This window comes from Pogona vitticeps, chromosome 4, assembly GCF_051106095.1.
Source record: "Pogona vitticeps strain Pit_001003342236 chromosome 4, PviZW2.1, whole genome shotgun sequence".
NCBI lineage: Eukaryota > Metazoa > Chordata > Lepidosauria > Squamata > Agamidae > Pogona > Pogona vitticeps.
In genome coordinates this window covers 58002474-58013902 of record NC_135786.1, presented here as the reverse complement: position 1 = coordinate 58013902, position 11429 = coordinate 58002474, and positions in this window count along the sequence as shown.

Sequence of the window (11429 nt, the reverse complement as noted above, 5' to 3'; positions counted from 1 at the left end):
TCTTGTAGATGTTGTGGATAATTTGTAATTCCCCTTTGGTTAGCAGAGAATCAGATACAAATAACAACTGCATGGAGAATACCTCAAGTCTCAGAGCCACCACCCCCCTTCACAGTAACAAGCACTTTATATGTTAAAAATCACTCTGGATGCATTTTAAATAGAAAAAGAAAACCTATCTTTACTTGCAGTTAAGATCAGTTAGAAACACCAGATACAAACAGAAGAATAGAAGGAAGGTTGCAGTCTCCACATGCAGGAGAAACTGCTTTCCATGACTGCATGGCCAAAAGGGTCAGAAGAAGAGAGAGACAAATAAAAGCAAGCAGGAGAAACAGGAAAAGAAGGAGTGGAAGCACGGGGACTTGCCTCAAATGCCAGAGAAGTCTGCTAATTGGTTAGTGGCGAAAAAAGGCAGCCACCTTAGTTTGTGAAAGCTCCCTCCCACTAATACTCAGTGCTAGTTGTATGCGAGGTTGTTATTATCCCAACAGTTGAGAAATGGGAATCCCGCTAGTCATGGAGGGACTGGAGATAAGAAGGGTATTTCCCCAACATGCCACACTTCTTCCAAGCTGATGGAAACCAACCACATGTTCATTTCAGTGTGTAACAGAATTCTGCACCAGTGCATATATAGCAATGGGGAGGGGGGGTTACTTTTCTAGATTATAGTTCCCTAAATACTCCAGGCAACATGGCAAAATAAACATTTTTCCATCTCTGGACAGGTATGCCATATTGCTCAAAATCTATCATTCTGATGACATGAACTGATGTATACATGTAATACTACAATTAGGTAAAGATGCAGAATCCTGCTGGTATTTATGGAAAGGTTGTGTAACTTGCCATGGTTAAATTGGGCTATCTGGTGAGGGTCTGGGCTGCATCTCAGTTGTGCAGTTAGGCAAGTGACTAGGTAGGCATGCAAGCAAGATGTGCTACTTCAACTCATCAGTTAGCCACAATTAACTGCAGCAAGTTATGAAACCTAGATGAACATCAGTAGGATTCCGGACAAGGGTGGTACAAAATGAGAAGCCTGAGCAACTCCCCAGTGGAAGCGTTTATGGCCCCAAGGCTTTAGAAAGTAACAGCTATGACAACACCATCTAAAAAGTTACAAACATTCAAAGATAGTTCCTTACTGATCCTGAACCCCTTTTCAGGACAATCTTGCTCCCAATATGGTGTGAACTTAACTGACCTTGATGCAAGCATTATTAACTGACCTTGATGCTAGCTTTGAAGCTCAGCTGTCTAGGTCAAGTGGAAATATTCCAATATCATGATGTGTGGTTCTACTATGAATAGTGTTTGGCAGTGGTTTGGTGTGTGTAGCATTTGAAAAGATGCAAATTACTCATTTGACTGCACAAATGCATATCTGAAACATAAAATAGGGAACAGTAAAAAGAATCACACTAAAATTGCCCTTGAGATACAGGGCAAGTTAACATCACTATAAACTCATCTGCAAGGTTCCATGTTTGCTGCACTCTGAGCTCTAAATCAGGTGTTATTATCTGACAGCAAAATGCAGCTTGCAGATATTTACACTGAATAAACAATTTTTTTTCATGAAATATGATTTGACTCTCATACCAAGGCAATCCTATAAACTCCAGCAGCTTTTCATTTAGTTTAGACTGTGGAACAGGAAAGGGGAATCAGGATCTAGAAAGTTATTGCTGAATGTTATTTTGTCATTGTTGTTGTATGAACTTGACTTAAGTTTTCTGCATACTGTAATGATATGAAAAGCCAAGCTAGCTCCTAGCTATAAGTCTGCAACCTAATAGATTTCATAGGTTTAAAAGAGGGAAATGGAGTGGGAAGAAGAAAACCAGCAAATTGGGGCACTTAGTTTGTATAATGTTTCCTATGTCTTTTACCTGACCAGCTGCAATTGACCAACGCAGAAAACAGGTGGGTGAGAGAAGGCAAATGGATCCCAGCCCTCTTAGTGGAGTGAAGGTTGCTGGCTGTCTTGGATATCAGAATAAAGATGCTTGCAGAACAGAGGTGGACAACCTGAAGCCTGAGAGACATGTGCCTGCCTTGGGCCACATGTGTTTTCTAAAGCAATTTTACAGACTTCCAAAGGCACCCATCTCCCAAATGTCTGGTGCTACAGTTTAGTAACTACAAAAAGCTACCAAAACAGGGGGGGAATATAATTGCTTGCACCACCAACTGCTAACATTCCCCTCACCTTCTCTCTGTACATGCCAAAAAATGTGGAGTTTGACCAAAAAGAGGGCCCCTATCTCTGTTTTACAGTTTTCTAACAAGAGGATGTATCATCAGCAAGATATATTGACACTGATTTCTAGACTCTGCGGCTTTGAAACAGCGTGATCTGGCTCACGTGGAAGTAAGCCCACGACATGCACCTAGGCAGCCATGAAAGCATGAACCAGGAAACACTCTACAGCTAGTTGTTCTCAATAAGACGAAGGCTATGCAAACAGGCTTGGAAGAACATGAAATGATCAAGATACTGGAGTAATTCACCTATGAAGAAAAGTTGCAATATTAGCTTGGGGTGGGGAAGGTGAGTAAAGGGAGGTGTTATGATGATGTGTAAAATGATGAAGCAAAAGGCAAGTAAATAGGGAAAAGCTTCTCTCCTTCTCTTATAATACTAAAATCCAAACAGGCCACCCAGTGAAGCTAAATTGCAGGAGACTATATGCTACAAAAGAAATGCTAGATTTTTAAATGTGTACATTAGGACACAGATACTGTACAGTATTTTCCAGCCTAATATGTGTCTGATCAGTAATTCCTTAGGGAGCTCAACTTTACAGGTCTCCTTGCCCATTTGGCTTGATCGTTTGGGGGGAAGGCTTGAGCCTTTCCAGCAGCCCAGTTTCAGGATGGCAGAATCATCCATATGACATAAAGGGAATGGTAACTGAGCAGCTACCTTGCAAAGAAGGGCAAGGATGGGAAAAGGAAGATGATAGTATGCAACTTTTGACCACAATGAGCAGGCAGGATGTTGACTGATAGCTCTGCACTATTTTGGAAGGAATCAATACATTTGTTTGACCTTGGAAATACATCAGAACGGTAGAACACATTTATCTCTAAGAGGAGATGCTTCAGGACAACGGTCATGAGGTAATTCTAGAATACGCCTCTTTCTTTTCCAAAATTAGGAGATAATTGGGGCACAGCTTGCAAGGTTACTTTTAAGAAGTAACAAAAATGATGGGAAACTGAAGCCATCCACGACTGAGCAGCTGTAGGGTAATTCACTGCTCAGTTACAGATTGCTTCAGCATACTATTATCTCCATTCATTCTAAAGTAACTTTCTGAGCTTGGAGGGAGTGTGGCCTGAAATCCCAGTGGCTACAAATGAGTTCAGTGAGACAAAGTGGACTCCAGTCTGTTACCCTTTGGGGCACAGAAGGAACCCTTACCTTTCCCTGCCAGATAAATGTCTGCCGGAGGTCAACATCATGTGGAAACTGCTCTCTGTCTCCCTTTGGCTGTGTAAAGATACCTGAGACAGAAGTGAAGAGAGAATTTTGTCTTAGAGTGAGTAGGAATGAAATTCTCCCATTTCATGGCCAGCAATGCCTTCTCACTAGTTATTTGTGGAATCTAGTGGCTCTAGCATCACCACTCTTCTGAAGACAGGGTTCACCACCTTGAATAGATCCTGTAAAGGTTGGACTAAACCCTGGGGAGTATTGACCATCCCGCTGACACTGGAATGCCTATTTCCTGCTGCTAGTCATTTGACCCAAGAGTGGTGGCTTAGTCTTCTCCCTCTGAGAAATACTCCCCCTGTTGCTCCCTTCTCCATAAGGGGTAAGCCAAGGAACCACATGGAAGAGAAGAGAACAATCGTCTCCTTCCCCCTGAGCCATCCTCTCTGCAATCACAGCTGCTGGGAAATCCATGCTGAAGGAGATTATACGCCATCCTTCCCACAGCAGGGAAGCACCCACAGAGCTGTGAGGAAAGCTGTCAGAAAGAGCGCAGAAAAGAAGCCGGCTGAAGGGGAAGCACAGAAGCAAAGCTTCACAGGAGGGAGGCAAAAGCTTGCCGTTGCTGAGCCTCCCAGGCGTAATTACACACTGCCACACGCCGCTCAGACAAATGGCGCAAACCGGCATCCCAGACCTAAAGGGAAAGAAAGAAACACGTTTGCAGTTCCTGGAGGCAGGAAGGAGAAAGGAAGGGATAGGTTGAACATCCCTGCTGCCTTGTATGCATTAAGGAGATACAAGCTTAAAGAAGGACAGCTCCTGTCCGGTAGGTAACAAGGAAGGGGACTGTTTTGTAACAACAAGGTTTCCTGAGTCTTACACCCAGCCTAAGGCTGCACTCAGGCCAAGGGAAATGGCTCCTTTGCTTAAGTGGTTCCCAGTGCACTCCTTTCATTCTGCATCCAAGCCTCCAAGGCAGCATTTTCTGTGTCAGAGAAGTGGGCAGGCAGACGGTGGACCCAGTGCCAAAAAAGGGATCAGGGGCTCCCTCTTCTGTATCCCCTTCAGCCCTTGTGTTTTCCCCATCCCCTCTATCTGGCCTCTTTTTTGGATCACCACTTCTCTTCCTTCCCCTCCCGTCCTGTCCTCCAGGCTTCCCAGAAAAGGCATAAACTGCTCTTGCCAGAGTTTATGACAGCTTGCTGGCAGAGGATTTTTGGAGGACTCTGGGCAAGATGAGCTATGAAATAGGAAATCTCTGAACAGGATTTTCCATGACTTTTTAAATTATCAGTATCTGCTAACAGAGCTCCAAGAGCATGAGGAGGAAAGATCCTTTTCTAACCACCACTCCCCTTCTTTAGTGGGAAATGGTAAAACATGAGGGAAAACAGTACCAGGGTTTTTTTTATTCCTCCTCCCCCCCCCCATCAGTTGCTAACTTTTTCACATGGCAGATTATAAGGTCTCTGTCTGATGGCATAGTTTGCCCTGTAACACTAAGAGCAGTTCCCAGTCCATATTGCCCTCCCCCTGAATATTTCCTAATGACATTCTTAAAAACCACCCATTTTGTCCCACTGCCAGAGCCTCTATTGGAAAAGGGTTCGAAAGAGCCTTTTGCCTTTGTGGCCAATGCCCACAGAAGTCTACTCTACGGACAGCAAATGCTGCTGCCTGTGATAACAAGGGATTTTTATTAGATAATGGAACCCTGTATTTGCTTCTGTTGGAATCTCCTTTCTCCCTGTGAACTGTGCTGATGACCCAGGGTTCAATCCCAGGAAGGCAGCTCAACATTAACTCAGCCTTTTATCCTTCCAATGTCGGTAAAATGAGTACCCAACTGGGGTGGTGGTGGTGGTAATGTGTAGCCTGCATAATTAACTTGTAAACCACCCAGAGAGTGCTTTAAGCACTATGGGGTGCTTTATAAGCAGCACACTTTGCTTTGCTAACCAGCTCTTTATAACTCCCAATTCTTCTTGGGGAAAAAAACATAAGATAGGGAGAGATAGGAGGAAATCATCACTCCATGGTAAAGCATATACTTTGCACAAGACTTCAGGTCCAGATCTTGATATAGCCAGCTTAAACGGATCAGGTGATGTGAAAAATCTCAGCCTGAAACTATTGAGAGCCACTATCCTATTCCTGGTCAGGTGAAATCCAGAGGCATAATCAGCTCAGTGTAAGATCAAAAAAGGATTGGACAAAAAACTTCATTCTCGGTCCAGAAAAGGGCAATCCAAAGGCACAGCCAAAAGTGTAGCAGAGGCCCAGACCAACAGACAGCATTTTGGTTCCAAGTGGGTATTCCACAACCAAGAACACATCAGTCCAAACTTGATGAGCCAGCAGAACAGAATAATAGGCAAGGAGAATCCCACTAGAAGATGATAAACAATCCAAGGTCATAGATGGCAAAGTAATCACAGCAAGTGCTACGTGTGGTTTGGCTGGCAAACCTGACATGAGTTTTTGTAAACAACTTAAAATTTGAAGTCAGCGTTTTCTTTTCCCTGGATAAGAGACCCTGGCCGCAGAATATATCTCATTTGAGAGTATCTGACCTGACCTCCAACATTCTGGAAAGAAGGCCCCACTAGCACAGTGAGTTTCCCTTTAATTCTGATGTGTGCAAATGGAACTGCAGAGTGACTCTCTTCAACTGTGGCTTTTGATTGTTTGTGGATGTCTGCACCTGGCCCTCACTTTGGAAAATCAAACCTTCTAGGCTGAAAAATAATACTCTTTCCCCAGCAAAGGAATGATTGACAGCAGCTGTCAAGAAAACAGCCAAGGTAAGTAGGGCTGGGAGCCTTCTTTACATAACAGGAATTATCCTCACCCAAGCTGGATACTCCATTTAATTAGAATCCTGTAATCAGCAGCGATCATCTCCCTAAGCTCATTATGTCACACAGCTGGGTGATATCTGGCTGGATCACATCCTCATAAGCTTTTTTGTCTATATCTAACATACTTAGCTGACCTTTCAGTTAACTCTCCTAGATAAAAGGAGTTGTACACATAGGTAACTCAGACTTTCTGAGAGAATACTCTGCAGTCCTGACAGAGCACATCTGTGTCAATTGCATGTATATGCAGCAAAGTATACAGTAAGAGGCAGGGGGTTTTCTTAATATAAATTTTACAAATGCAAAACACACAGAGAAAAGCCATGCACAAATATTCAGGTTGAACGGTTCCCTTGGTGGCTGTTACACTGCAGTCCAGAGGGCCTGTTGACTTTCAGTTCTGATGGGGGTAAAGGAGGGGATGATCTGGCTAAAAAGATAAAGTTATTTCAATATGAGTTGAGTAGCGACTTCCTAACCCTTACATTAAATCAGGTTATGTGCAACTGCCTGCCATTTAAGTTCTTAAGAGACAGATATGCATTACCTGTATTTTTTTTTCAGTTTCTTTAACTGCCCCATTGATAATATCTTTAAAGCACTGTGGAGTTATTCATGTTCATCTCCTCTAAGGGTGGAGGTGTATTCATTGCTATTAACCTAGAGCTACATTATTCTGGAAGAAACACAGCAGGTTTAAAAAAATAATTACCACAATTGCAACTTGATTTCTAACTATCTTTATTGATTAGTCATGTGTTAACATTGATTATCCAATTCATCTGTTGAATTAATTTGCTCATAAGTTAACAATATTTCCAAAGTAAGAACGATACTTTCTTTTTTAAGTAATGCACATAGCTCAAAAAAGTTACTTTTCTTGACTGTCACTCCTTAAATCTCCCAGCTAACATGATTACAGCATCTGAAATTTGGAAAAGGAACTTTCCAAAGCTCTACATAGGACAAAGGGGACAATTTATATATATAAATTGTTCCCTTTGTCCCCTTTATATATATATAATTAATAAACATAAATCAGCCATCAGGGATGGCAATATGCATGAACCTGTTTCAAATCACTTCAGTCTACCAGAATACTCTTCACAGGATTTGAAAGTTGCCATTTTAAAGAAGAAGGAAAAAATAAGAATCCAGAGGAAAATAGCCGAGATAAAATATATACATATGCTTAACAGCCATCTCAATGGATTAAGTACTGTATTAGCCAAAGGTTCTTAAGCTGTTACCAGATGTGAAATAATAAAATAACTATGTTGGTGGATATCTGCTGTTATTTTCGTTCTCAGCTATGATAACTACAATCACCTTTACAGAACAAACTTCAAAGTTAAAGTCATTCATTCTTAACTCATTACCACATGTTGTTTCATTGTTACTGTTTACAGAACAAAGCTTCAAAAGAAAAGAACTGAATAGCAAGCAGGGGTCTTCAATCATTCCTAGGTGTGAAATACAACTTGAGTCTACCAAACCAACTGTTACTCTATCTTAGACCTTGCATGAATGTTTTGCCATGTATTATCTGTATTTCCACTTACAACTGAGAAAATGGACATATTCCACAAAAGCTCAGATTAAAATAGAGCAGTTAGTCTTTAAGTTGCCTCAATATCTTTGTCTTCTTTTGTGTGTGTGTGTGTGTGTGTTTGTTGACAGCTTTTACAGAAACTAGAGGCAGACAAGGCACCATGTACCTTAACACATTCTGTTTATTCTGGGAATATGACTGACTTCTGCAAGAAAACTCTGCTTTCTTGTGGCAGTTGTTTTTCACAGCTACAGCTGCCATCCAGTCAATAAAACAGATGATTCCCTCTCAAAAGCAGAAGAAACTGTCTGTTTCTCTTTATTCTGGGCTCATTAGCACTGTTTACTTATGTATCCCTTTCTAAATTGTTCTGGTTCCTGCCATTCATGTGGTAGGGCAAATAATTCAGGAACTGGGAGGGTGCATTTGAAAAACAAAGCATCCTCTTTTTACCTCAACATAATTACAGGGACCTGGAAAAGGTGATAACAACATGGGCCCTCAGCCAGCAAGATATCCAGGCCAGAAAAGGCATCATAAAAAGAGCAGAGAGAGCAAATGGGTAGTGAAAGGATGTGGAAATGTAGGAGAAAGGAAACATTAGCAATGACTTTGGAGAAACTATTTAAAGTGAGTGCCAAGGAGAGACAGCTACAGTGGTTGGAATATAGAGCTGAAATGAATCTCCACAAAAAAAGTGCTCCAGAAAGACTTCTGCAAAGGTTAAAGATGAAAAGTCCCCAAAGATTCACACTTGTGAGATAACCGTGTACAGCTACCCAGAGAATTCTGGAAACTGTAGTTCAAAAAAACCCAAAACACGATGTTTCTGAGCTTTGTCTCTAATCAATGCATAAACATGAGCTGAAGCCACGGGGTAGTAATCTCAGAGATGGATGAGCACAAAACACTGGCACTACCTCATCATGTCAAGCCACACGATCTGCCTGTCCAGTTCAGTGTTGCCAGTCCTGCCTACCAGTGGTTCCCAGATAGAGGTCCCTCTTGCCACCTACTACTTGATCTCTCTGAACAAGACATGGCAGGTACTGGGCCTGAGTTCAATCTTCCACATGGAACATGTGGAACCTACCTATGAACTAAATTTCCTCCTCTTTAAATTCCCCAAAGATTCCTCCCCAAAACTCCTCAAAGAGCAAAAGTCAATGCACAGCCTCCAGCTGTTACCTAGCCAGTCTATTTTGCCCCATCTGTGTCTCCTCCTGTAACAACAGTAGGATACTTTATTGTCCTCCAGATGTTACTGGAATATAGCACCCTTCTCATGGTTTTAAAATTTCCATGCAGAATCCTTGCAGCAGCTATAGGAGCATTTTGAAACCTAAAGGTTCACAATCTAATAGCAATTCTTGTACAAAAGAATCCAGGGTTGTATGGAAGAACTTGAGGCTGTGGCATTTTTTTCATTCTGTCAGCCAGGCAGCAACTATTAACACATAATGTCTTCCAAGAGAAAGAGTGATGTTGATAGAATCTCACATGTTCTCCTACATACTTTTCCCCTTGGGTTTTCCCTTCTTTCTCTTTGGTCTCCCCCACACCTTCACCTGTTTACCAAAAGAGAGAAGCTGTATGAGTCACACCTTTTATTTTTATTTTTATTTTTTCCAAACTCAGCCAGTACCTTTTTATCAACAGTATTTTACGCAGCAGGATTCTGGAGCAAATGACAGCAACCTAGTAATGATGCAGCACTACCATGGCAACTGACTCTATATAGGAGAGGCGTAACAGAATCCTTTCTTATGATGGGACTGAAGGCTGTTTTCTAAAAAGGGTCCCAGGCAATGACTATTTAGAAAGGAAGATTGGCCATTTTAAATATTCAGTAATGAAATAAATGTTCTGTGATGTGTAGAGCTATCGGATGATAGGAAACAGTCCTTTCTGAATAGCCCACAGGCAATACCATTACAAGTACTGTACAGGTAAGTGGTAATGAACTAGGCTCAGTCTTGACATGAATTACTGAATATGTTTTCCTTTTAGGAAGTAAATAAATACACCTCATGGGAGTTGATAAGAGAACAAAGCAATCAGCTTGTCGAACAGTCTGACAGAAAAAAAGAGTTAGAATAGATTTTTCCCCTTGTACAAAGCCTTTGAGGCTAAATAAGACATATCAATCATCTATGCTCTATAAAACGACTAGAATCTACAATAAAATGTTGCAGCATGCAGTCCTCCTGTGTAGTATTCCAGACAACTAACCACATTTTCTTTGAGGGTATTCTATATCATGGAGTGCTGCCATGTCTCACCAGGATCCTGGTAAAACCAGTCCTCAAGTAGATGAGACTTCAGAGGCCCTCAAAAACCCAACTGCTACTCCTAATATTTGGTTAGTCAAGGGAAATCAAAGGATGCCCGCATTGGGGTTATGTCCCATCTGTGAAGGCTGTGGTGTGTCAAAAGAACCAAAGTGGCCATTCTAGTCTCAACTCCCTGCGACGGACTTATCAGAAACATCCCCAGGCACAAAGGCAGCAGCACCTCCTGATGAAGGCCCAGTATTAGAGTTGTAGTGCCCATCTGGATGCATAACAAATAGATCTGAGGGTCAACCATGTTCTGGATCAGGGGCCACAGGAAAAGCCAAGAAGAGGGAGGGCAACAAAGGCTTGAGCCGCTGCTGAGCCAAACTTCAGCAGCACGGCTCACCTTTGCCTCTCTCCCCGGATAGCACGAGAGTTCATTCAACTTACGACGACATAGGAGGAGTGGGGGGAACACTAGGTTATTTAAAGCAGGGGTCGTCAACCCCCGGTCCACAGCCCAGTGCCGGTCCGTGGGCTTGTCAGAACTGGGCCACAGATACAGATCTCTGCCCCACTTCATGCACGTGTGGTGGGTGTGTCGTGCTCACATGGCGGGCATGTCACACTCAAGCGTGACACATCCCCCGCGCTCGTGCTGGGGTTTCCCCACCCTCCCCACACATTGAGCTCGCTCCCCCCAGCCAGTCCGTGGCCCAAAAAAAGTTGGGGACCGCTGATTTAATGGACATTCCCTCCTCTCCTCTTCCTCTTCCTTTGCTGCCATTGGTTCAGGATAGAGCTCTGCTGCTTGCCGTCTTTGCGAGCTGCGTCACCGAGTGAGAGGCTTCCGAGGATCAACTTAGGAGTCGGGGGGGCAGCATCGGCTCCCTCCCGTGGTGTGACTGTCCACTTTGTTTACTTTGGGTTTAATCTAATTGATTTTTGTGATCATCTGGGATTTACTTCAACATTGTTTGATTTCCTTTTCTTTTACATATTTGTTTGTCATTAAGCCATAGTAGTGAGGAGGGGTTTGCAAGCATGCGTGTCGCTGTGCTGCACAACCGGAGCTCAAGAAATCATTTTGGTCTGAGTTCTCAGCAGAAAAGCAGGTTACTTAGTGGAGTTGGTTAAGGCCCATTGCCTTACCTTTGGCAAGGGCCGGGTAGACAGGGGGGGGGCTGTGGTGCAGTGCAGCCGCCTGACTTCTCAGCTGCTTGGGTGCTCCGGTCTCTTACATTTACATCCTCACCACCACCAGGTAGGCGTTTGGAGCGCCCTGGTAG